The following is a 26094-nucleotide window of genomic DNA, read 5'->3' on the forward strand; positions in this document are numbered from 1 at the left end:
TGTATCAGTGCAGCTTCTAACCAAGCCACAGCTGCCTTTATTGCAATGACCCTCGTTGGCATTTCCAGTTGTGGAATAGGAAAATCAGCTGACGTGAGCATCTTTGCCTTTGAAAAAGAAGGATGGAGAAGACACAGAGATCTATCCAAGGCACATAAAGAATAATATAATCATAGAATGGTTTAGGTTGGAAAGGACCTTAAGATCATCCAGTTCCAATCCCCTGCCATGAGCAGGGACACCTCACACTAAACCATGTCACCCAAAGCTCTGTCCAACCTGGCCTTGAACACTGCCAGGATGGAGCATTCACCACTTCTCTGTGCACCCTGTGCCAGCGCCTCAGCACCCTCACAGGGAAGAGCTTCTTCCTCGTATCTCACCTAAATCTCCCCTCTCTCAGTATGAAGCCATTCCCCTTGTCCTGTCCCTACAGGCCCTTGTCCAAAGCCCCTCTCCAGGTTTCCTGCAGCCCCTTTAGGCACTGGAGCTGCTCTAAGGTCTCCCCTTCAGGAGCCTTCTCTTCTCCAGGCTGCCCCAGCCCAGCTCTCTCAGCCTGGCTCTAGAGCAGAGCTGCTCCAGCCCTCGCAGCATCTCCGTGGCCTCCTGTGGTCAAAATGAGATGGGAGGTAACTCCAAAGTGTTCTCCTGTGTTGGTATGTATGTCTTTGCCAAGGAGAAGGTTTCTGTCACCCTGGGTGCTGCTATTGATGGCACTACTGCAAATCTTGTATGCTTCAAATAAGATGCTCAGGGCCCCTGAAGGTGAGTGTGGTCATATGTCAGTGGTGAGGAAGGCTCCTGAATACCCGGACTTGCTCTCTGGTTGTTCTTTCCCCCTGACTGCCCAAATTAGCTAATTTTCCTGTAGAGATGTGGTTTGTGTTCTGCTGACTCCAATTTACCAGTGACCTTTCCTGCAGCCTGAATTCAGCGCTCTTGGTGCTGTGAGCAATATAAACTGTCTTAAATTATACCTCTCGCCCTCCATCCGTCTCAGTTTAGTTTTGCAGGAGGATCATGCAGCATCACTTGGAGTTTGCTTTCAGAATTGAGGATGGTGACAAATAAATGCTGGTGGTGGAAACTGGAGAACATAGACTGCTTTAGCTAGCTTGGTATGGGGAAAAGAAAGAAGAATGGGCTACATCTAAAGGAGCATGACCAGCAAGTCAAAGGAGGTGATCCTGCCCCTCTGCTCTGTGTGAGACCCCACTTGCAGCACTGTGTGGAGTTCTGGTGTCCTCAGCGTCAGAAGAACATGGAGCTGTTGGAGCAAGGCCAGAGGAGGCCACGAGGATGATCAGGGGCTGGAGCACCTCCTGTATGAAGATAGGCTGAGAACATTGGGGCTGTTCAGCCTGGAGAAGAGAAGCTGCGTGGAGATTTCAGACTCCCCAAAACCCACCCAACCCACAAAATCCATTTCCAAAAATCACCATCATGGCGCTCATCCGTTCTCACTTTCATACCCCTGCCCCAAACACTGTCTTTGTATTTAACTCTCTGGTTCACCAAGCCCACTGTGCTCCTTTCACCACCTCACAAAGCCCATCTGACTCTCCGCTCTCCTGCTAATACAGCGGCCGGCAGCTCATGCTGTAAATCACATCAGTGAAACAGTTAAAAATAACAGCCCAAACCTCCTCCATTGCAGGAGAGCCTTCAGTATTACAAATGATAAAAGCATGCTGCTAGAAAAACCAAGTTGAATTGAGAGCCATTTCTGAGAAGGTGGCAAAAAAGCCCAGCCCCAAGCCCAGCCCAGCAGAACAAGGGCTGGGCTGCTCCAGGTATTGCTGGGCCATCAAAATAACTATGATAGTAGGAAAATGGCTCTCAGCACCCCAAGCTAGTGGTCACCTAGATCAAAGATGATGCCTGGCTCCCACCCTGGACCTGTGTGGTGATGCTGGAGGAGCAGGATGTTGCTTGGCTCCCACCCTGGGCCTGTGTGGTGATGCTGTAGGAGCAGGATGTTGCTTGGCTCCCATTCTGGACCTGTGTGGTGATGCTGTAGGAGCAGGATGTTGCTTGGCTCCCATCCTGGACCTGTGTGGTGATGCTGTAGGAGCAGGATGTTGCTTGGCTCCCACCCTGGACCTGTGTGATGATGCTGTAGGAGCAGGATGTTGCTTGGCTCCCATCCTGGACCTGTGTGGTGATGCTGTAGGAGCAGGATGTTGCTTGGCTCCCACCCTGGACCTGTGTGGTGATGCTGTAGGAGCTGGATGTTGCTTGGCTCCCATTCTGGACCTGTGTGGTGATGCTGTAGGAGCTGGATGTTGCTTGGCTCCCATTCTGGACCTGTGTGGTGATGCTGTAGGAGCAGGATGTTGCTTGGCTCCCACCCTGGACCTGTGTGGTGATGCTGGAGGAGCAGGATGTTGCTTGGCTCCCACCCTGGACCTGTGTGGTGATGCTGTAGGAGCAGGATGTTGCTTGGCTCCCATCCTGGGCCTGTGTGATGATGCTGTAGGAGCAGGATGCTGCTTGGCTCCCACCCTGGACCTGTGTGGTGATGCTGTAGGAGCAGGATGTTGCTTGGCTCCCACCCTGGGCCTGTGTGGTGATGCTGTAGGAGCAGGATGTTGCTTGGCTCCCATCCTGGACCTGTGTGGTGATGCTGTAGGAGCAGGATGTTGCTTGGCTCCCACCCTGGACCTGTGTGGTGATGCTGTAGGAGCTGGATGTTGCTTGGCTCCCATCCTGGACCTGTGTGGTGATGCTGTAGGAGCAGGATGTTGCTTGGCTCCCACCCTGGACCTGTGTGATGATGCTGTAGGAGCAGGATGTTGCTTGGCTCCCATCCTGGACCTGTGTGGTGATGCTGTAGGAGCAGGATGTTGCTTGGCTCCCATTCTGGACCTGTGTGGTGATGCTGTAGGAGCTGGATGTTGCTTGGCTCCCATCCTGGACCTGTGTGGTGATGCTGGAGGAGCAGGATGTTGCTTGGCTCCCACCCTGGACCTGTGTGGTGATGCTGTAGGAGCTGGATGTTGCTTGGCTCCCATTCTGGACCTGTGTGGTGATGCTGTAGGAGCAGGATGTTGCTTGGCTCCCATCCTGGACCTGTGTGGTGATGCTGTAGGAGCAGGATGTTGCTTGGCTCCCATCCTGGACCTGTGTGGTGATGCTGTAGGAGCAGGATGCTGCTTGGCTCCCATTCTGGACCTGTGTGGTGATGCTGTAGGAGCAGGATGTTGCTTGACTCCCACCCTGGACCTGTGTGGTGATGCTGTAGGAGCTGGATGTTGCTTGGCTCCCATTCTGGACCTGTGTGGTGATGCTGGAGGAGCAGGATGTTGCTTGGCTCCCATCCTGGACCTGTGTGGTGATGCTGTAGGAGCTGGATGTTGCTTGGCTCCCATTCTGGACCTGTGTGGTGATGCTGTAGGAGCAGGATGTTGCTTGGCTCCCATCCTGGACCTGTGTGGTGATGCTGTAGGAGCTGGATGTTGCTTGGCTCCCATTCTGGACCTGTGTGGTGATGCTGGAGGAGCAGGATGTTGCTTGGCTCCCATCCTGGACCTGTGTGGTGATGCTGTAGGAGCTGGATGTTGCTTGGCTCCCATTCTGGACCTGTGTGGTGATGCTGGAGGAGCTGGATGTTGCTTGGCTCCCATCCTGGACCTGTGTGGTGATGCTGTAGGAGCAGGATGTTGCTTGGCTCCCATCCTGGACCTGTGTGGTGATGCTGTAGGAGCAGGATGCTGCTTGGCTCCCATTCTGGACCTGTGTGGTGATGCTGTAGGAGCAGGATGTTGCTTGGCTCCCATTCTGGACCTGTGTGGTGATGCTGGAGGAGCAGGATGTTGCTTGGCTCCCACCCTGGGCCTGTGTGGTGATGCTGTAGGAGCTGGATGTTGCTTGGCTCCCATTCTGGACCTGTGTGGTGATGCTGGAGGAGCAGGATGTTGCTTGGCTCCCATCCTGGACCTGTGTGGTGATGCTGTAGGAGCTGGATGTTGCTTGGCTCCCATTCTGGACCTGTGTGGTGATGCTGTAGGAGCAGGATGTTGCTTGGCTCCCATCCTGGACCTGTGTGGTGATGCTGTAGGAGCAGGATGTTGCTTGACTCCCACCCTGGACCTGTGTGGTGATGCTGTAGGAGCTGGATGTTGCTTGGCTCCCATTCTGGACCTGTGTGGTGATGCTGTAGGAGTAGGCCATTCAGAGCATACCCCTAACATCTGCTTGTGAGCTAGTCCTCGGACATCTCCTTGCCCAGCAGGACGCGTTATTCCTGCCTCATGGCTGGGAGCCAGGGAGAAGATGTTGGGATGCAGCTTCTGGGGCCAAGAAACATCATCTTTGTGACGAGCACAAGCATTTGACCTATGGAGCTTACTGAAACTCGGAGAAAAGAGACATCTCTGAGGTTTTTTACAACTATATATACATGTATCAGGTGGAGAGTAAGAAAATGAGAGTGAGAATGAGAAAGGGAAGTCATTGCTGTAGAACCTGTGCTTTAAAGTATCTTGATTGATTTTCCATTTTCTTTGGCCTTCCTTATGTCCCTGAAGAGGGACTCTTCACTAGGGACTGTAGTGACAGGACAAGGGGTAATGGGTTCAAACTGAAACAGGGGAAGTTTAGATTGGATATAAGGAGGAAGTTCTTTACCGTGAGGGTGGTGAGGCACTGGAATGGGCTGCCCAGGGAGGTTGTGAATGCTCCATCCCTGGCAGTGTTCAAGGCCAGGTTGGACAGAGCCTTGGGTGCCATAGCTTAGTGTGGGGTGTCCCTGCCCATGGCAGGGGGGTTGGAACTGGATGATCTTAAGGTCCTTTCCAACCCTAACTATTCTATGATTCTATTTGTATGATTGATGCTGGGAAACGTGAGGGATTTGGTGGTTGGTGGTTCCCCTCCACTTTTTGTCCGATCTAAGCACCTTTTATCTAAGCACACGTTAAACATGTGCTGCCTTCATCCTGCAATCCAGATGGGATGTCCCCCCACTTGCAGCACTGCTTCACCCACAGCATCCAGATCCATCAGCAGGAGGACCTGCAACAGGAGGATGCCCTGCAGCATCGCATGTCCCATTCCCAACCCTGGGATGCAATCCTGCTACAGCAATGGTGGCTTTTAATACTTTTAACAAGCACCTAATTCACCCCATATTAATCCCTTAAGAGCAGCCACTCCTTCATTTTACCCCTGGAGACACCAAGCTAAGATATCTGTGGGCTTGAACGCACAAACCTACAGCTCCAGGTATTCATTCAGGACAGAGGAGTTGCTGCTATGCAGTCCTGATATAGTACAGCAGTATAACACCATCCTTGCAATAAAAGTACAGAATGAGCTTCTAAAGATGCCTTTGGAAACTGTATGTTTCTAAGTGAATTTAGGTTTCATGACAAGCTCTTTTTGCTTACTTCTCACTTTTTCACATCCTGTTCTTTGGGGGGGTGCAGGCAGACAGGGGTTGTTCTTCTCAAGCTCAAGATTAAATAAGAGGCACCCAAAACTATATTGAAAATGAACTCTCCAGGTATGGCACAGAGCATATTTCAACCAAACGGAGCTGAAAACCTCCTCACTCTCAAAAGCTATTTCAATAAGGGGTTTCACTTACTTGAGACATTCCCACAACTTTTAAGCTGAATCTCTTCCAAGTATTTTAACCCAATTGCATGGACAAACCCAGCAGCACAGAAAGGTGCCAAAAAAAACCAGGCTCATATTTCCACAGTGTTCCTAGGCCCCAGAGGGCTTCCCAAAGCTGTTTGCATGGAACATCAGGCTTCCTCAGGACCTGAAACACCTTTGCTGTGAGCTGGGCTTTGCTTCCACCTTCTCAACTGGCTCTGATGCTGATGATGTTCAAGGCCAGGTTGGACAGAGCCTTGGGTGACAAGGTCTAGGTGAGGTGTCCCTGCTCATGGCAGGGGGTTGGAACTGGATGATCTTAAGGTCCTTTCCAACCCAAACCATTCTATGGTTCTATGATCATCTCCTTGCTTCCTTTCACTCTCCAAGAAATCCAAAGTTATCCAAGTAAGAAAGCAACCTTCTTGTCTTGTGCGTGCCCACCTTCCAGCTCACAACACCCATATCCTATAGCAACGCTCAAACTCAATAATTACCAGGTAATTCAAACGCTCAAACTCAGTAATTACCAATTCAACAACAGGACACACACTGATGCAGCTCTACTCCGCTTGCATGCAAGGAAGAGGTTTCTGTTGCAGCATTCAAGCTCAGTCCCTTCTCCATCATTCCTACAGCACCCTGCCATACGCCTCCACCACACTCCAGCTTCAGCCCACCATGACAGGATACAGCTTATTTTAGGATGAGCTTTCAGACACAGTCTCTCAGCTGACTCTTGCAGACCACATCCAGATATCCCCCGAAATCTTTAGTATTGCAAGAGCAAACCATGGAGGTGTGTGTTAATATGTGTCTATCATCCACATCTCAGCCATAACAAATCACAAGCACTGAACAGGGCTTTTTTATTTGAACATATGAACTATATGAACAGTGCTATTTTATTTGACCTTTGACTACCAGGCAGACAAAGCAAGGTGATTCCAGCTTATAAATATTCCTGACTCAGTCAGCATATGCACACTGAAGAAGCTCAGACCTCAAACACTGAAGGTAAGTGCACAACAGCATTGAACCCCTCCAATTGTTTCACCTTCAGGAGGGAGGTGCTGATGCTCCAGTGATGCTTTGCAATTCAGACAATCTATGTTCCATTGCCAGGTTTGCATCAACTCTGAAATGCAGTATAGTGTATGTAAAAGAATTAAAGACAAGGCACAATCATCTCACCTGCATCCAAAGCATCCTAGTGCTGCCAAAGACTCTCGGTTTAAGAGGGGGTTGCTCTGCTTCAGTAGAGCACAGCAAGAAATGCATTTGCATCATTTTAATTTTTAACCTTCAAGTAGATTAAAAAAGGAAATTAAAGAAGAAGAAACACCCACAAAAGTGAAAAGACACAACAATTATCATCAAGGTGGCAAGCAACCGGCACCGCGTTTATCACTGGAACAGTTTGGGAGTTACCCTGAATCGGTTCCTACCACCGATCAAGGCATTTCTTTGCCTCAGCCTGCTGCGGCAGGCAGATAAAACAGAGCTGCACCGTGTGCATAAAATGCCTGTGGATGCATAAATCTCAAGCAAAGTGGCTTCTTATTTTGAGGCAAAAACCGGAGAGAATTACACGTTGCGTTAAATATTTTCTCCTCTGGCCTCTCCTCGGCCATCTGAAAGATCAATGCAAGTGCTTTTGCATAAAGCAGGCAGAGAGAAGCGCTTTCCTAGTAAATAAATAAATAATGAGGCCACTCTTGGCTTCTAATATGATTTCTAAAGCAAACGAGCCCAGCGACTGAAAGATTCCCAGAGTGAAAGAGAAGATGCAGAAGGTTTAATCATCCGCTTACAAGGTAACGAAAGAGATTGCTCAAGTTGTAATGTCTCTTGCAAGATGTTAAGTGCTCATCGCCAGTGTCAGATGCTGCAGCAAGCTGAACAGTTATCCCTGCCCTCACACGGGAATGTGTGCAAGTCCCTCCCTTCTACTCATACAAATATGTTTTGTGCTTCCATCACTTCTCTATTTGCAAAGAGATCCAAATGAAACTGGAAACAATCATGTCGCAGCTTTTAACAGCTTCCTCCCCTTATGAAGGTCTCGCTATCCTGCATATCACCAATATCTCTTCCAGCTACACTGCAATGTCTGGAAGCAACCAGCACGAGGCCTTTGCATGCTGACCAGTAATGTGGCTGTCAGCAGTGAGAAAGCATCACTGAGTTCAATTGGTCTCCCGGTTACCAAATGTAAATGGAACTAAGAGAGAGGGGAAGAGAGATCACCCCACCAAGCAACCTCAAAACCTCCTTTATTCACCATCAGACTGCCTTATATCATGTCTTTCAAGGGACGGGAGGAACTGTTTCCTTCAAAACCCCATCTATTTAGCTTCTAAGACAGGTATTTATGATGAGGGTGGTGAAACACTGGCACAGGTTGGCCAGAGAGGTGGTTAAATGCCCCATACCTGGAAACATTCAAGGTCAGCTTGAATGGGGCTCTGAGCAACCTGGTGTAGCAGGAGTCCCTGCTCATGGGAGAGCGGTTTGATTAGATGACCTTTAAAGATCTCTTCCAACCCAAACCATTCTATGATTCTTAGTTCTCTTCACTGGTGAACTCAGAGGGCCTTTCCAAGCTGTGCTGTTGGACAGCAGTTCAGTGGAATCATACCTCCTCCTTCCCACAGCATCAGAGGGAAGCACCCAAATGCTCTCCTACTTTGCCCAGCCAATGCCAAGGCGTTGGGCTGACTTCCAGCAACACAGTCTGGAACGGAAATCTCAGCTCCAGGCAAAGCTGTGATAGGAGACAATCACAGAATCAACCAGGTTTGGAAAGACCTTTAAGATCATCAAACCCATCCGTTAACCTGACACTAACCCATGTCCTTAAGTGCCCCATCTGCATGTCTTTCAAACACCTCCAGGGATGATGACTCCACCACTGCCCTGGACAGCCTGTTCCAATGTTTGAAAACCCTTACTGCAAAGGAATTGATCCTCATCTCCAGTCTAAACCTCCCTTGGTGCAACTTGAGGCCATTTCCTCTTGTCCTATCACTTCTTACTTAGGAAACCAATCCCCACCTCACTACAACCTCCCTTCAGCTGTAGAGAACAATAAGGTCCCCTCTGAGCCTCCTTTGCTCGTGGTGGAGACCAACACCTCCAGGTCCTTCTCCATGAGCAGTTTCCAGCCACTCTTCCCCACACTTGAAGCTTGCATGGGGTTGTTGTGGCCCAAGTGCAGGACCCAGCACTGAGCCTTCTTGAACCTCATACAACTGGCCTTGGCCCATCGATCCAGCCTGTCCAGATCTCTCTGTCCAGCCTTCCTACTCCCAAGCAGATCAACACTCCCATCAAACTTGGTGTCCTCTGCAAACTTACTGAGGGTGCACTTGATCCATGAACCTCTCAGAATGTTTCCTCTCTGCTGTATTGTAATTCCAGCAGCCATCTGGTAAGTTGAAGTTCACTGCAAGAAGAAGGCCTGGCCATTGTGAGACTTCTCCCAGTTGCTTAGAGGATATTTCTTCTGTCTCTTCATCCTGACTGGGTGGTCTATAACAGACTCCTACCACGATATCTGCCTTGGTGGGCTTCACCCTTATTCCTACCTATAAATATTCAACCCTATTGTCACCATCATTAAGCTCTAGACATTCAAAACACTCCATAACACATAGGGCTACCCCACCACCTCTCCTTCCTTGCCTGTCCCTTCTCAAGAGTTCATAGACATCCACTGCAGCACTCCAGTTGTACCATTCATCCGACCTTGTTTCCATGATGACAATTGTGTCATAGTTTTCCTGCTGCACAGTGACTTCCAGCTTCTCCTGTTTGTTACCCGTGCCACATGCATTGGTGTAGATGCACTTCAGTTGGGCTATTGATCCCACCACCTTTTGGGGGCGAAAAGCCCTAATTCCTACATGACCGTTCTCAGGCACTTCCATTGTTTCTAAAACATCAATAACCATAGCTTTTATCCTTTTCTCCCTTCAAATGCAGTTTAAAGCTCTTACAGAGAGCCCTGCTAACTTGTGTGCAAAGATCCTTTTCCCCTTTGACACAGGGGTACCCCTTCTGTTGCCAGCTGGACTGGTGTTATAGACCAGTAAGACCAAAACCCCACTAAAACCCCTATGACACCAAGGTAGGAGCCAGGTATTGATCTGCTGGGTTTTTCCATGTCTCCCCCCATCATTCCCTGAAGTTGGAAGGATCAAGGTGAACACTACTTGTGTTGCTGATCCCTTAACCAGCCATCCTCATACCCAAATGCAAAAGAGCTAATAGGAGAGAGAGAAATCACTGCCTTGCTCTGTTGAAACAGGAGGAAAATACCTCACAATACTAAAAGAAGAAAGCAATAATAACTAACCAAAACCCCACAAAAATGCCCCAACAAATAGAAACAAAAGCTAAGAGGCAAATAATTCATTTAGGCAATATGCAGCGCCCATGCTCTACCTGAATTGTGTCAGCTGAAGGTTCACAGTTTAATCGGAGCCACCATAAGAAGAAAAGCTGGAGTCAAAGTACAAGATTTATCTTGAGTAAACGAAATGGGTTTCTCAGGAAAGCATTTTCATTTAAAACAGACAAAAAAAATACGCTGCAGTTTGACAAGTGACCAGTAAGGGGAGTCGGTGCCTACAGCTTTGAGTCAATCACGCATACGCAGTTTTGGGTGGAGAAAACTGGAATATACAATTCTGAGGTAGTGGCATCGAGAAAACATTGATGAATGGCAGAAGATGCTAGAGGAAGATGGACAGAGAGCACCATGTCCAGAAAACCCACTGAACAGGAACAAAGAGAGATACGACAGCATGGTTTTGATTGGAAATGAGTATTTCTCTCCCTGAAAGACTTAATGAAGAGCACGCTGTGCAGAGCATCCATCACATCTTCATCCATGGAAGACGAAAGGCAAGGGACAAATGAAATCAAGTCAAGATAGAGCTTGCGATAAGAAAATAAGAATTAAATCTCAATACACTTCATTTTACAATATTCAGCGTGTTTCCCAGAAAAGACTTAGACCAATTCCTCTGTGGCGTTGAGGAGACATCTAAGAGGGTATTAGATGCCTGGGAGAAGACTTCAGGAGACAAGTGCTAATCAGACGCACTGAGCCCCAGCACTAGAAAAAAGACAAGGAAGAAAACATAAATAAAGGTCTAAGAAAATAAAAACCTCTTACAAAGAGTGGGATTTAATGATATGATATTGTATCTAAAGAAAAATGCCAGCAGTAGGAACTCATTAAGCCCTGTACAAGGAACAGCAGCAAAATCACTATTGCATCTACAGCACGCTGGGCCTGGGGCTGCCACCGGCTACGGGCCCATGGGGACGTGCGCTCAAATGCTTGTGTTCCATTGTCCCCTTAATCTCATTACCCTCGTATTTACTCTGTTGTTGGCAATTACTCAGGATGCTAAGAGTCATACTTTTTGCATACTATTGACTGAATGGCACAGATTTGGTTAGCTCTGCATACAAAATGGGGCTGGAACATGCCAAAGCTCCCCATGCTATGGGAAATGGAGGCAGAGAAATAAAATCTTTCTCAAGGACTTGTTTCAGAGACCATGATTTCTTAAATAAGAATTAAGTGCAAGATAACCAACTGATTCAGTTAAACATATAAAACCCTTCCAATTTTCTAATTGTAGAATGCTTTCTGATGCATTCTATGAAGAAGGAACAGACGCCAAACCAAAAATACCCAAGAAAAAACTTACTTTCTACTCTTAAGTTGGAGCACATGAAACAACTGTTCTAGCCATGATAGAAATTACTGTTAATGGTACTCCAGGTGGGAAAACCAGATGTAGTTTAAGAAAACTATTTCTGCTGATCAAATGCTCTATAGGTTTTACAAATACAGTCTGTTACACCTTGAGAAATTGAAGTTTCACTGACCATCTGCTCCTAGCAGGGAGCACCATTAACACTTGCTTTGGTCAGAAAGCCCAACTCAAAGTCAATGCACCATGAGAACGGGACATCTGACATCCCAGAGCTTAACAAACCAGCAAAGCCAGGCAAGATCAACCATCAGGGGGAGAATTTGGATGGAGATCACCCAATATTAACCAGTTAAAACAAGGAAACCACCCACAAGAGCAGAAGATGCCATCCAGAGGTGAACATCTGCAAGCGCTGCTGTTTTGTAGACTTCAGAGGCTGAGCCTACAAAAGCAATGAAGGGATATGGATAGAAACAACTAAACCATTAAAAAGATCCTGAAACAGGAAAGACTGCCAAAGAAAGCAAACAGCAAAATATATCTCACCCACAATATTATTCCTTTGTGTCGTGGAGCCACTTGGTCGGCACTAGGCAGCAATAGCCCAATGGAGCCAAGGCCGTCTCAGCAGTGTTGTCTCTGTTAGGGGAAAGGAAAGAAAATGGAAATCAGAAGTCCATACAGGTTTTTTATCTGCTGTTTTCCCCCCCATCTAAAGCACAGGCATTCCCAAGACTCAGGTTTTAGCCGTATTTTTAGGTTTTCACACCCTGTGAAATACTTAAAAGAAAAATATATGCATTAGGCAATGTATATATAGTATATCTGCTTTTGGCCTACATAAAATCTCTTGACAATGTAATACCCATTAAAAAAACCCAGAATCAAACCATTCCTCCCATTTAATTTTGGGATGCAAACATTAGGGAATGCCCATTGAAATACAGCAAGTAATCTGTTATCTGCAATTTATGATTTCATATAACTGCCATTTCCCCCTTCTTCATGATCTCATGTTTTATATTCACTCTTAGCCAGCTAAGCAGGATCTGTCAGCATTTATCCCACACTTCCTATCAAAACAAAGCCCATCCAACTGAAGGGATTGCTAAGCTAAAACCACACAACCAAGTGGACCCAGCACTGGATGAGGTCTCGGCACAGAAGAGCAAAGCCTTCGCTAGGATGGAACACCACAAAGCCACATAGAGGACTCGTGCCTTTCTAACAGCAACTAATCTGTTTTAAAGCAAAGTTACCAGACTGAAAAATCATTCTGGTATCTTTAGAATTGATTTTTTTAACTAAAAATACACAGAAAGAGGAAAAAATAAATACTACTTTGGGGAAGATTATTCAGACATATGCACATGCTTGTGTATCGAGCAATAGACAGAGATATCTTATCTACATAGCCAGATACACAACTGCATATTTTGGAACAAAAATCCATAAAGATCTGATAGCTGAAATAACTCTGGAGACTTTAGTTAATGATGGAATAAGCCCATTCCACACACATACATGTTAACAACGGATTTGACATCCCAAAATTGGAAACCAATGCTTTGGAAGGAATTTAACACGTTTTTAATGCAGATTATTATGCTTAAATAAAATATAAAACAGCAAATAAGAAAAAGAATGGCTCAGGCAACTCGGGTAGAGGCACTTTTACACTGTGTAAAGTTAAGTATGTCGAAGTTCTTTACTATGATAGTAGTGAGGCACTCATAGGTTGTCCAGAGGAGCTGTGGCTGCCCCATCCCTGGCAGTGCTCAAGGCCAGGTTGGATGGGGTCAGGAGCAAGCTGCTCTAGTGGAAGGTGTCCCTGCCCGTGGCAGGGGGTTGGAACTGGGTGAGCTTTAAGGTCCCTTCCAACCCAAGACGTTCCATGATCATATGAATTAACTAAACTGCTGAAAATTATGGCTGATTGGTTGCTTAGTTTTATGCGGGAGTAGCATCATCCCACTTATCATCAATGCTTTCTTATCCTTTCCTGGGGTGGGATGGGAGAGAAGCTCAAATCACATGGGATGACACTGGGGCTGGAGAGAGCAGCAAAGGATGCTAAAGGAGCTCCTGGCCTGAGTTCTCATACCCATAGAAAACACACAATTACAATTGCCTTCTCCTCTTCTTCAGTGAGCACAATCTATTGTTGGCTCTAAAGCCAACAGCAGAAGCTCCAACACATACAAAAAACCATCAAGGGCCTTGAAGTTCAAAGTACAATACTTGGTGCCAGCTTTCAAAGACAGGGTAAATAAGTAAGAGCTTTAATTTTTAAGGTGTTCCTCAGCAACACCTTGTCATGCTACATCACACAACACTTCTTCCTCTTTATTTCTCTGGCCAAAGGTAAAAATACATCTTCCCAAGAGGTGAACCACCCCATAGAGCAAGCAATGAAACTCTTGCATCCAACTACCTCAGGAGCAATCCCCATCTCTATCTGGAGACCTATCAAACATCAACACATGCTCTGGTTGCTCAAGGAGGCAGCCTTCCCTCTTTGTAATCGCAGCACAGCAACACATGAAGCATGTGCATTGGTATCACAGAGATGCAGGACTCCTTGTCCAAATCCTGTTCCTCCTCTATCACATCTAAGGAAGCATCGATATGAAGTCTACTGGTTCACAACCATACACTGGCAGACAGAAAGTCGATCTATCAATAGCCAACAGTCCTGGGAGTGGTTTATCTGGGGTTTGTGGGTTTCTTTTGGCTTTTTGTGGGTTGGTTTGGCTTGAAACCTATTAGAAAGCGTGTAAAAGCAGAGATGACTCCAGCCTTCCCATCACATACACAGGGAAGTCATTCCTTGACCACTTGTACCGCTTACCATGGGCTACCAAGTTCCCAAAGAGCAATAGTGAGCAAGCTACAGAAAGCAATGTTGGCAGCTGCAGTTACCTATTTCCATCTGATTGATTATTCCTTTCATTCGTAAAAAATGAAACACCTAATATTGCAACTTGAGGTGACAGAAAAGGTTTAGAAATCAATCTCACATGGAACAACCCTGCCCCAAATGAAAACAGCATTACTTGTCCAGCACTGAAATATCACGGCGCTCACGGCTCCTAATGCAAGAGTTTTCCATCACTTTCATGTAAACTTGGGTCAAGTGTTTTTTAACAGCCTCTACAAACAAAAAATCATAGAATCATAGAATAGCTAGGGTTGGAAAGGACCTGAAGATCATCCAGTTCCAACCCCCCTGCCATGGACAGGGACACCTCACACAAAACCATGCCACTCAAGGCCTCATCCAACCTGGCCTTGAACACTGCCAAGGATGGAGCATTCACAACTTCCCTGGGCAACCCATTCCAGTGCCTCAGCACCCTCTCAGTAAAGAATTTCTTCCTTAGATCCAATCTAAACTTCCCCTGTTTCAGTTTGAACCCGTTACCCCTTGTCCTGTCACTACAGTCCCTGAGGAAGAGTCCATCCCCAGCATCCTTGTACGCCCCCTTCAGACACTGGAAGCTGCTCTGAGGTCTCCACGCAGCTTCTCTTCTCCAGGCTGAACAGCCCCAACTTTCTCAGCCTGTCTTCATACAGGAGGTGCTCCAGCCCCTGATCATCCTCGTGGCCTCCTCTGGACTTGTTCCAACAGTTCCATGTCCTTTTTATGTTGAGGACACCAGAACTGCACACAATGCTCCAAGTGAGGTCTCCCGAGAGCAGAGTAGAGGGGCAGGATCACCTCCTTCGACCTGCTGGTCACGCTCCTCTTGATGCAGCCCAGGATACGGTTGCTTTCTGGGCTGCGAGCGCACACTGCAGCCGGCTCATGTTCATTTTCTCATCGACCAACACCCCCAAGTCCTTCTCTGCAGGGCTGCTCTGAATCTCTTCTCTGCCCAACCTGTAGCTGTGCCTGGGATTGCTCCCACCCAGGTGTAGGACCTTGCACAGTAATCAGTAATCATTCTGATTTTTCAGCACAAGCTGAGCCATCCCATCCTGCCAAGTGGGGATTCAGGTCCCTAACCATAGAAACCTCATGGGCCAGCTTTAGAGAAGTATCAACATTACAGAATCACAGAATGGTCTGGGCTGGAAAGGACCTTAAGATCATCCAGTTCCAACCCCCTGCCACAGCCAGGGATGCCTCAAACCAGACCATGTCACCCAAGGCTCTGTCCAACCTGGCTTTGAACAAAGCCACGAGTGGAGCATTCACCACTTCTCTGGGCACCCTGTGCCAGTGCCTCAGCACCCTCACAGTAAAGAATTTCTTCCTTATCTCCAACCTGAACTTCCCCTGTTTCAGTTTGAACCCATCACCCCCTGTCCTATCACTATAGTCCCTGATGAAGAGTCCCTCTCCAGCATCCTTGCATCATCCCCATCTCAGAGCACCCAATGGTGCAGGCAGCCCTAAGAAGGTGAAAACCAGCACTGAAACTACGGGCACACACCATGTCGCGCATGAGACTTCTTGCCGACCCATCTTCTCCTCATCTCATCCTCCCACCCTTCCTATCCCACGGATCTATCTGTTTTCTTCTTTGATTCCATCCTGTCAGGTGGTTTCTTTGCAGCAGGGTCTCTCTTTCTCCTAGAAACCACATAGGAATGCGAGAGGGACATGCATCCCCAGGAACAACTCGGGTATAGGGAGGAATTAATGACAACTCTGCCTACCTGCAGGGGTTTTGGGGGTTTTTTTAAGCCATCATGTCTATAACCCACATGATGTCAGTACAGGAATATCATGCTAAAGAGCTGGAATGGAAGGGGCGGGTTTTCCTCGTTTCTATGGTTATCAGCAATTTTAATGACCAACCTAAATAAAAAAAGCTGGAAGAGAGAGAAAGTAGGAAGGAGGGAGGTGGGCGTTTAATTTTGATTGACAAAACATAGCATAACTAGTTAAGATCTGTCAAATGCCTGCCGAGGATCACAAATCCTCAGCATCGCATGGTAGGCAGAATTAGCCCCAATGCAGTGCTTTAGAAGAAATCAGAGATCACCGTTTCAGTTTCCCCACACAAAGCAGCTGCTGTCAGAGTTACCACAAAAGCCAAGGTAGTGACAGAAGAATAATACAGAGTTTTTATTATTTGTGAGGTTTTTATATGTTAACATGCTACAATGTGTTAACTTTAATTCCTCGCCTATATATATATAAATATGCATATATATGTATTTATATATATGTAGTATATATGTTCATGGACAAGGTGTCCCTGCCCATGGCAAGGGGGTTGGAACTGGATGATCTTAAGGTCCTTTCCAATCCAAACCATTCTATGATTCTGTATTTATATATATAAAAATATATCTATAAACACACTCACCTCTTCCTCAGGGACTGCAGTGACAGGACAAGGGGTGATGGGTTCAAACTGAAACAGGGGAAGTTCAGGTTGGATATGAGGAAGAAGTTCTTTACTGTGAGGGTGCTGAGGCACTGGAATGGGTTGCCCAGGGAAGTGGTGAATGCTCCATCCCTGGCGGTGTTCAAGGCCAGGTTGGACAGAGCCTTGGGTGCCATGGTTTAGTGTGAAGTGTCCCTGCCCATGGCAGGGGAGTTGGAACTGGTTGATCTTAAGGTCCTTTCCAACCCTAACTATTCTATCATTCCATATAGAATCCACATAAATTCTCTCTATATACAGATCTATATATTTATATATATCGTTAAAAAAGGGACAGCATTCCCAAGATTGTCAACTAACGCAACAACAATTTGAAAGGTATTATCACAGCATCACATTAAATGCTATATAAATACAGAGTAAGGAGATGATTCCTGTTTTGAAGACCTTAAAATAGAAGACCGAATGCAGAGACGGTGGAACATAGATTGGATGGGAACCATCAGGAAACATCGAGACGACCTTGGGAGACAGAAACGCTGGTGTGACAGTTGGCTGTGAGGTTCCTTGAAGATACACCATCAAAACCAGCAAGGTTTGGGGAAATCAGCAGCATTACATATGGTCATGGGTGATTTCATCAGGATGGAAGAATTTAGAGACTTGGAGCATTTCAAACTCAGGAACAGAGATTCATGACCTCGGAGGGAAGAGTCAACATCTCAGTGAGGCATACGGCAGCACAAGAATTGCTCTGGAAGATGTAACCAGCAGCTTCTGTTTAATGCCAGAGAGATGCAGGATGCCATAAAGAACAGACACAAGGAGGCTACAAAGATGATTTTCTTCTACTTGCTCAGCACTGTTGAGACGTAAGCAGGACACAGTGAGCTTCACGGGGCTCATGTGAGCTCATGAGACCACCACTTCCTGAGTTTCTATGTACCTCCTTGCAATGTTTTAAAAAGCTCTGCTATTTTATCAGACTCTATTTGACTTTTAAGGAGGGCAAACCTATGCAAGAAAGGCCGAGGTTATAAAGGAGGGAAGACAACAGCTCCGGAGGCGCCTGCCAACAGGATCTGCACTTAAACCATTCAGTTTTGGCAGAGAACATCCTCAAAATATGGTATTTAAAAGTCTTATGGTATTGGAGCATATAATTAAAGTAAAAGGACATAAGTGAACTAAGAGTGATCAACACAAACTCGTATCAAAGTCAGAGCATGCTTCCGCAAAGTCTCAGCCACCTGGTTCTTCCATGCTACACTGAAAGGAAGAAGAATTGGCTACCAACTACTTTCATTTCCACTGGAGATCATCCCTTTCAGCCTCTCAAAGGTACAGATTTGTACCCATCTCATAGAACTAAAGAAAGAACCAAACCACACCAATAAAAACCCCAACCCAAACCCAAAACACACAAGAAGTTGCCTCATTTACAGCCAATCTTAGAGCAACGTGTTTATAGAGATACAAACCCTTCTTTCCCCCCGCAACGCTCAACCTTCACAATATAATAAAAAAGTAATAAACCCCCTAAAGATTAGTATTTCCTGAAGAACCATAGAAGTCACTTCTCAAGAATTGGAATAAAAGAAAGAAGTTCTTTACTGTGAGGGTGGTGAGGCACTGGAATGGGTTGCCCAAAGAAGTGGTGAATGCTCCATCCCTGGCGGTGTTCAAGGCCAGGCTGGACAGAGCCTTGGGTGACACGGTCTAGTGTGAGGTGTCCCTGCCCATGGCAGGGGGTTGGAACTGGATGATCTTAAGGCCCTTTCCAACCCAAACCATTCTGTGATTCTATGGCTCAAATCCACTTCCCAACCAGTCACCTCACTGCAGCAAGTTCACCGACCTCCATCTCTTCAAACTCTCAACTTGCAAGTAATTATACGAAACCTGTATGAAACGTATTCACCCAGCAGTTATACCTTAAACAAGCACAGGAGTACCCACACATTAAGTCACCTCTTGCTACCGGTATTGAAATTCTTTATACAAATCTTGGCACATTTGGGTACAGATTCCTCAATTTTAACTGAAAACTTCAACTGACCTCTTAAGTCATACAAACACAGAATGGTTTGGGTTGGAAAGGAGCTTAAGATCATTCACTTCCAACCCCCTGCCATGGGCAGGGACACCTCACACTAGACCATGGCACCCAAGGCTCTGTCCAACCTGGCCTTGAACGCTGCCAGGGATGGAGCATTTACAACACCTCTGTGCACCCTGTGCCAGTGCCTCACTAGTGTACAAGTCCAATGCACACCTCATCTCAGATTATTGAAGTCCCTGAGAAATCACATGTGCGAGATAAAAGCATTGCAGGTGCAGTCTTCCAGTCTTCCCATCCAATGGCTGAGGATGCTGTAATGGTCCACAGGTAAAAACATTTGGTCAACTCTGTCCGGGAAACATCGATGGAATTAAGCTCATCACCAGCACGCAGGTATTGCTCTATAACTGTGGTTATAATCTACTTATGGGGGATGCATGTGAGAGCAGGGAAAGGACCTGAGCTCTTGCGAGTGTTGAAGTCATCAAGGACATCTTAAATGCATCACTAAATGAGACAAAGAGATACCACAAGTCAAATGAGGTTCAAAAGCAGGATCAACAGGAATATTGGGCAAGAGTGAGTAAGAAAAGAAGATATGGCAGTGCAGAAGAGGTTAGAACTTCCACCTGCTTTTCAGTCCTCAAATACTAAATATGGCAACTTTTGGCCTGCGGTCCCATGGTATGCGACAGCTTCTCTTGATGTCCCTTAGCGCTCCTTGTCATTACTGAAGCAGGACCACTGCTTTACCAAGCTGAAACCCCACATAGCTGCTGATCTGTAGCTGGTGACTACAACTTGGGGGAAGAAGAAGGAGAAATGGTACCTCTGACTTGTACTGATGGACACAGGACCAGCTTGGACAGTTGCAAAGCAAGAACCATGAAGCCACTGCTTTGCTTCTCCTAATTTATTGCTGTTTCCTTCACAGCAGTGCCACAATGAAGTCAATAACCAGGAAAAGAAAACAATAACAGAAGAGTGATTCATATTTTACCCAAATATTACCCAATTTCTTAGTTCAAGGTTCCAAACAGCCAAACTGCCCATCACCACCTTGAAGACGAAAGTCAAAGCCCCATCGAGTCAGCCAGCACAATCTCATGCATTACCAGCTAATGCCTCCAAACCTCCCAAACCAACTCGGTAGCCATCAGAGCCACCTCTTCCTGGCACAGTGCCCAGGAATGACCTGCAAATGCAACGCAACCGGATTTATCGCTTCTGCAACCCTGGAAATCCAAGTTCCAGAGGTGCTGTTACATTTGGTTTTACCAGTGCTGATCTAACACCTTTTCAAAGGTGCATACGTTTCACCCTGTTGGCTTCCAACACTGAATTACAAGCTCTGTTGAGCTTCAGAATAAATGAGACCAGCGTGTGCCCCTCTGGGCAAGAATCCCTTGCTGTAATCTTTATTCAAAGCACGCTGCTTCGGAGCCTTGCATCCCATTGCCAAAAATCACCTTGAGGTTTGCTCTTTAGATGGCAATTTGCATCTCAACGTTTTACTGCAGAGCTTACCCAATGTCCCCGCTATGATTTTAATACTCCACTGTGGGCGGCCCCCTGAGTGGAGCACAGAAATACAGGCTAAAAATACTCCTGTCTTCCCCACTGGCTCCGCGCATGACCACAGCTAACATGGGCTCGGATGGAAAACCAGGAGTGATGGCATCCATCCGCTTCTTGAGGGGGATACACAAGCTCCAGAGCACTCAAAGAGCATGCTAAGAAGCAGGGAAGCCTCTCTGTGTGGATGGAGGAAGGATGCACGCGGCAGCTGGAGGAGGAAGATGGTGCAAAGAGTTTCGAAGTCAAGGAAAGCAGGAGAGGTTTATCCGAGCGCGAGGCATACCTGGGAAAACACATTAAGAGGTAATAAAGCAGGTGAGGGAGGCATCACCCAGGACATGAATTTCAGATGATGCTGAACAGAACAAAGAAACCTCATGCTCAGAATAGGAGTGATCCCGGGTGAGCAGGAACACAGCTTGATTCATGCCCCAAAAGGGACATCCTGGTCCCACCAGCAGCACTGTGTGGAGGAAAGCACACCAAAACCACACGGATTGCAGGTTTTGCTGTGCTCTCATCCCCTCGCCCAGCAAACCCCAGTCTCAGAGGCTGTAATTATTTTTGGCAAGGTGTAAACAGGTCCAGGAAAGGCAACGGAAACCCAGAGTTATTTACATGATGTGATGCAGGGAGCCAGCATCAGAGACCAGCCACCAATGCAACTAGTGCAGTCACCCCCATCCGTTTAAGAGAGCGACTTTGCAACGTGTTGTGCAGCCACCCAAGCAAAAGAACCACCCTTGGTGTGCCCAGGAGGGCAAGTAATGGAAATGGAGCACAGTGAACCACCAGAAAACATTGCTTCAGTCAACTACAAGGCCTTTATCACGGGGCTGGTAGGCTTTGAGTTGACATCCATCAAGATGATGTTCACCCAGCCCTTAACTGACCGTGACAACCCTTTCTGGGCTATGGGAGAGGAGCAAGGACATCAGGTCCATAGGTCTTCCTCTACCAAAGGTGTCCTACAGGGAGGCAGCCAAGTGGCTCCATCTGCATGTAAAAGACTGGTGATGACCACTCATTGCCTTATCCTGAAGGCTACTGCCTGCTTCCAAGGAGTTATTGCAAGGATAATTCCAAGGAGTTATTCCAAGGTATTATTGCCAGGAAGAACCACAGAGTCTGAAAAGCAATTTGCTTCCAAAGAGCAAAGCTTTATAATCTCAGTCTCATTTCTGCTGGCAGAGAACGGCAACGAAAGCTGAACCCCGCTGCACTCCAATGGGGCTGATGCCAGCAGCATCTCAAGCCCATGAAGCAACCACCAAGGGAAACACAAAGGAAAAGGGACAGTCAAAGCCAAGAGGTGTGTGGACCGCTTTGTGCACACTCTCTTTATATTCTGTGCTCAAATGCATCACAACCAAGACAAAGACCCATTGCCTTGCTTCCAAATACAGCTTTATACTAAATTCTAGCTGATTTTAAGAAGCATAATCAACACAATGCTTTAGGTAAGGAGCTGGACAAAGAGAGAAGAGGAAGCCTGTAGACCCCAGAGCCCATTGGACATCTCTCTATATATAAAAGGAAACAAAGGTACATCTGTCCAAGGGTTTCCACACACAAAGAAGAGGATCTTTACAATTAAACTGCAGGTATTTCCATGAGCAGGCTGGGAAAAACAAACACAGATTGAAATCTTCTCCATTGCCCTATGTTTGGGGCAAAGGAGAAGGAACCCATCTGCTCGCAGCTCTAAAGATGATAATCAGGAAGGTATCTGCAGTGAGACTGTCCATCTGCTCTTTCACATTCAAAGTTGCAGCAACCTGGTTTACTGTAACACTGCAGTCCTCTTTACACCACTTACTAAGATGCGTCTCCAAGGGATGAGTTCTGGCCCTTGCTTGGGTAGCAATCCATTACATCGGTAGAAGAACAACACCTACCTATGAAACTCCCCCATGGTGCATGATCAATACTTACAGAGGGCTTTGGAAAGCGTGCACTACTTCTCTAAACCAGAAGTGTCAAAAAGCTTAGGACAGTGTTTCTAAGGCTTCAACACCCACATTTTGCCACCTACTTCCATCTTTGCAGTTAATAGAAGTGGAATGCCCTTGACACTGAGAAATCGAGCTACTAACATGCAGTGGCCTCAGCACAACTTTAAGCACCACCATTTTAATTACTTTTTTGCCTTCTTTATCATTATAGTAAAAGCAGTCCTAGTAAAATGACTTGATTTTTCACTGTCACTACAAATCTGGATAAGCTTTCCAACCTGGAGGAGATGGTGTGTGAGAGGACAGTGAGCATTAGCAGGCTGGACATGCTTCCCTGCTCATATGAGTGCTTATTCACCTGCCCACACTGATCCCTCCGCTCTGTCCACAGTGGAGAAAAGACTGAAATTGTCAATTCCTTAAAATAAAAGGAAAAAAAAACAGCATAAAAGCAAGCAAAAACACACCCGCTATTATAGATATGTGAATTTCATATATATGACCTTATGCACTATATTATACATATAGAATATACAATCATAGAATAGTTTACGTTGGAAAGGAAATCAAGACCATCCAGTTCCAACCCCCTGCCATGGGCAGGGACACCTCACACGAGACCATGTATCCCAAGGCTCTGTCCAACCTGGCCTTGAACACTGCCAGGGATGGGGCATTCACCACTGCTTTGGGCAACCCTCTACCCTCACAGTAAAGAACTTCTATCTAACCTGAACTTCCCCTGTTTCAGTTTGAACCCATCACCCCTGTGCTATCGCTACTGTCCCAGATGAAGAGTCCCTCTCCAGCATCCTTGTAGCCCCCTTCAGACACTGGAAGCTGCTCTGAGCTCTCCACGGAGCCTTATTTAATTACATATATTTGCTTATAAGTTTAATTTCTTATGCTTTTTAACTGAGCACCCACTCCCGGCTACTACATGCAGCACAGTTATTTGATGGGACTGGCATTAGGGTCTTCCAGCAGCAACAGGCACTCACGTAAGAGAGGAGCTGGGGATACATGATGCAGATGACAGAAGACATCAAAACACGTGGGAAAGATAAATCCCACGTCAAGCAATTTAACGGTGTGTTGAGACTTGTATAAATTGGGTATTTAAGGAACAAGGAGGTTCCCATGAGAGTTAGAAAGGTAACAGTGTCACAAAGGATCATAAATCAACTGCTTTGTGGGGGGAAATCAGTCAACCACTGTATTAAGCCCTCACTTTGCAAGAAGTGAAAGATCAAGATCTGCAGCTCCCAAAGAAGGATGCAGCTACATGTGAGATGGTAAAAAATGGCATGAATGAATCTATACCTTCATGCACAGCACCTACTCACATACAGCCACATTACTTTCATTAGCTGGGAATAGAAGATGCAGTGTCTTGGAGTTAATATGAAGTTGTAGTAATTACCATTAAAAGCAATAAACTTTTCTTTCACATTAATAGATTCCATGGCAAATAGGAGTGACAAAGAGGGACTTTCAGTTACCAGCAGGATGTTGAGCGGTGCCTGTGCACAACCAGCATCGTAAGGAAACAGTCTTCATTATCAGCCCAAGAAGTCAAGTCCACATGTTGGAATAGGGAAGCTTTGACAGTAGAAATGGTAAAATTACATTAACTCAAGGGACTGCTGCCTGCAGCTCCTGTTTCCAGATGGATGAAGTGCAATAAACAGGAAACAAAGAAAACCTGTCATGTACAGTGCTATATTAAACAAGGTGTTATCCAGCAAGCCAGTACAAGTCCTGCAGCCTCATTGACCTTCCCATCACCAAACATATCCATAGCAGTGTTTAAATCTGCCCTCTCCAAAATTAACAGAATCACAGAATGGTTTGGGTTGGAAAGGACCTGAAGATCATCGAGTGCCAACCCCCTGCCGTGGGAAAGGTCTCCTCACACCAGACCATGTCACCCAAGACTCTGTCCAACCTGGCCTTGGACACTGACAGGGATGGAGCATTCACCATTTCTCTGGGCACCCTGTGCCAGCGCCTCAGCACCCTCACAGTAGAATCATAGAATAGTTTGGGTTGGAAAGGACCTTAAGATCATCCAGTTCCAACCCCCCTGCCATGGACAGGTGTTCTCACACTAAACCATGTCACCCAAGGCCTCATCCAACATGGCCTTGAACACTGCCAAGGATGGAGCATTCACAACCTCCCTGGGCAACCCATTCCAGTGCCTCACCACCCTCTCAGTAAAGAATTTTTTCCTTAGATCCAATCTAAACTTCCCCTGTTTCAGTTTGAACCCGTTACCCCTTGTCCTGTCACTACAGTCCCTGATGAAGAGTCCCTCCCCAGCATCCTTGTAGCCCCCTTCAGACACTGGAAGCTGCTCTGAGGTCTCCACGCAGCCTTCTCTTCTCCAGGCTGAACAGCCCCAACTTTCTCAGCCTGTCTCCATACAGGAGGTGCTCCAGTCCCCTGATCATCCTCGTGGCCTCCTCTGGACTTGTTCCAACAGTTCCATGTCCTTTTTATGTTGAGGACACCAGAACTGCACACAATGCTCCAAGTGAGGTCTCACGAGAGCAGAGCAGAGGGGCAGGATCACCTCCTTCGACCTGCTGGTCACGCTCCTCTTGATGCAGCCCAGGATACGGTTGCTTTCTGGGCTGCGAGCGCACACTGCAGCCGGCTCATGTTCATTTTCTCATCGACCAACACCCCCAAGTCCTTCTCTGCAGGGCTGCTCTGAATCTCTTCTCTGCCCAACCTGTAGCTGTGCCTGGGATTGCTCCGACCCAGGTGTAGGACCTTGCACTTGGCATGATTAAACTTCATCAGGTTGGCATCAGCCCACCTCACAAGCGTGTCGAGGTCCCTCTGGACGGCAAAGTCCCTCTGGACTTGCTCCAAAATTAGAACAACTTGGGGCATAATGAACATCTCCAGGTTGGGATCATGGGATCCCACGATGCTGTAAAGCATTTGCTAATAATTACTCTCAAACATAACTGCAATTATCAACAGTTAGTTGGAACCACAGCTGCCCTTGTTAAAAACCTCTTTTTTTAGCCACTAATACGTTTCCCACCCAAACTATACACATTAAAAACTTCAATAGTGGTTATCTAACCAAGGACTAAATTCAAAGGGGAAATTTTGATGAGAAGTGGTGGGTTTTACATCAAAACCTCTGCCTCTGCACAGCACAGATTGGACTTCCCCTACAGTTATCTTTGCTGAACTCAAAGCCACCATTGCACAGCTCACAAACCCAGCAAGACACCATCCCAGTCTTCCCCAAACAGCCCAGGAGGAATTTTCTCCTCCAAGACACCCCAAAATTGGGGCACAGGAGCTGGACACTGAACTACTGCATGAGGCTGTGGTCTCAGTGATGCGATCATAGAACCAACCAGGTTGGAAAAGGCCTTGAAGATCATCCAGTCCAACCATTACCCCAACACTGCCAAGGCCACCACTAACCCATGGCACTGAGGGCTTCATCTATGAGGTGTGTGAACACTTGCAGGGATGGTGATTCCATAATAAGGGAATTTCAGGGTGAGAAACAAACTAAGACAAACAGCATTCACAGATATATGCTGTCTCCATCACAAAGCTCCTGAGCTATCTGCTCCTATGAGCCTTTTTTACAAAGCAGCCATTAATAGCAAGTTTGGGAGTTCCCTCGTCCCATATTTGAGTCTCTGGCATCTCACACAGCAAAGAAATGGGTGAATCCAAAAATGTTGGTTGCAACACCTCCAAACCTGCCTGGTTTTCTTTCACCTGCACGAAAAGGAAGGAGGCACCTGCCTCCTCCATACAGAAGCATTACAAGA

General features: G+C 46.7%; 1 protein-coding gene across 1 annotated transcript in view; it reads right to left on the reverse strand.

Annotated features, from left to right (window-relative positions):
* Positions 1-26094, reverse strand: part of TSNARE1 (t-SNARE domain containing 1) — a gene marked incomplete at its 3' end in the record, with an annotated part of 287380 nt that overhangs the window by 251381 nt on the left and 9905 nt on the right. Inside the window, exon 2 of the mRNA XM_080609750.1 lies at positions 11889-11981. The remainder of the gene's footprint in view (positions 1-11888; positions 11982-26094) is intronic.

This window comes from Psittacula echo (assembly GCF_963264785.1).
Source record: "Psittacula echo genome assembly, chromosome: 2".
NCBI classification, from domain to species: domain Eukaryota; kingdom Metazoa; phylum Chordata; class Aves; order Psittaciformes; family Psittacidae; genus Psittacula; species Psittacula echo.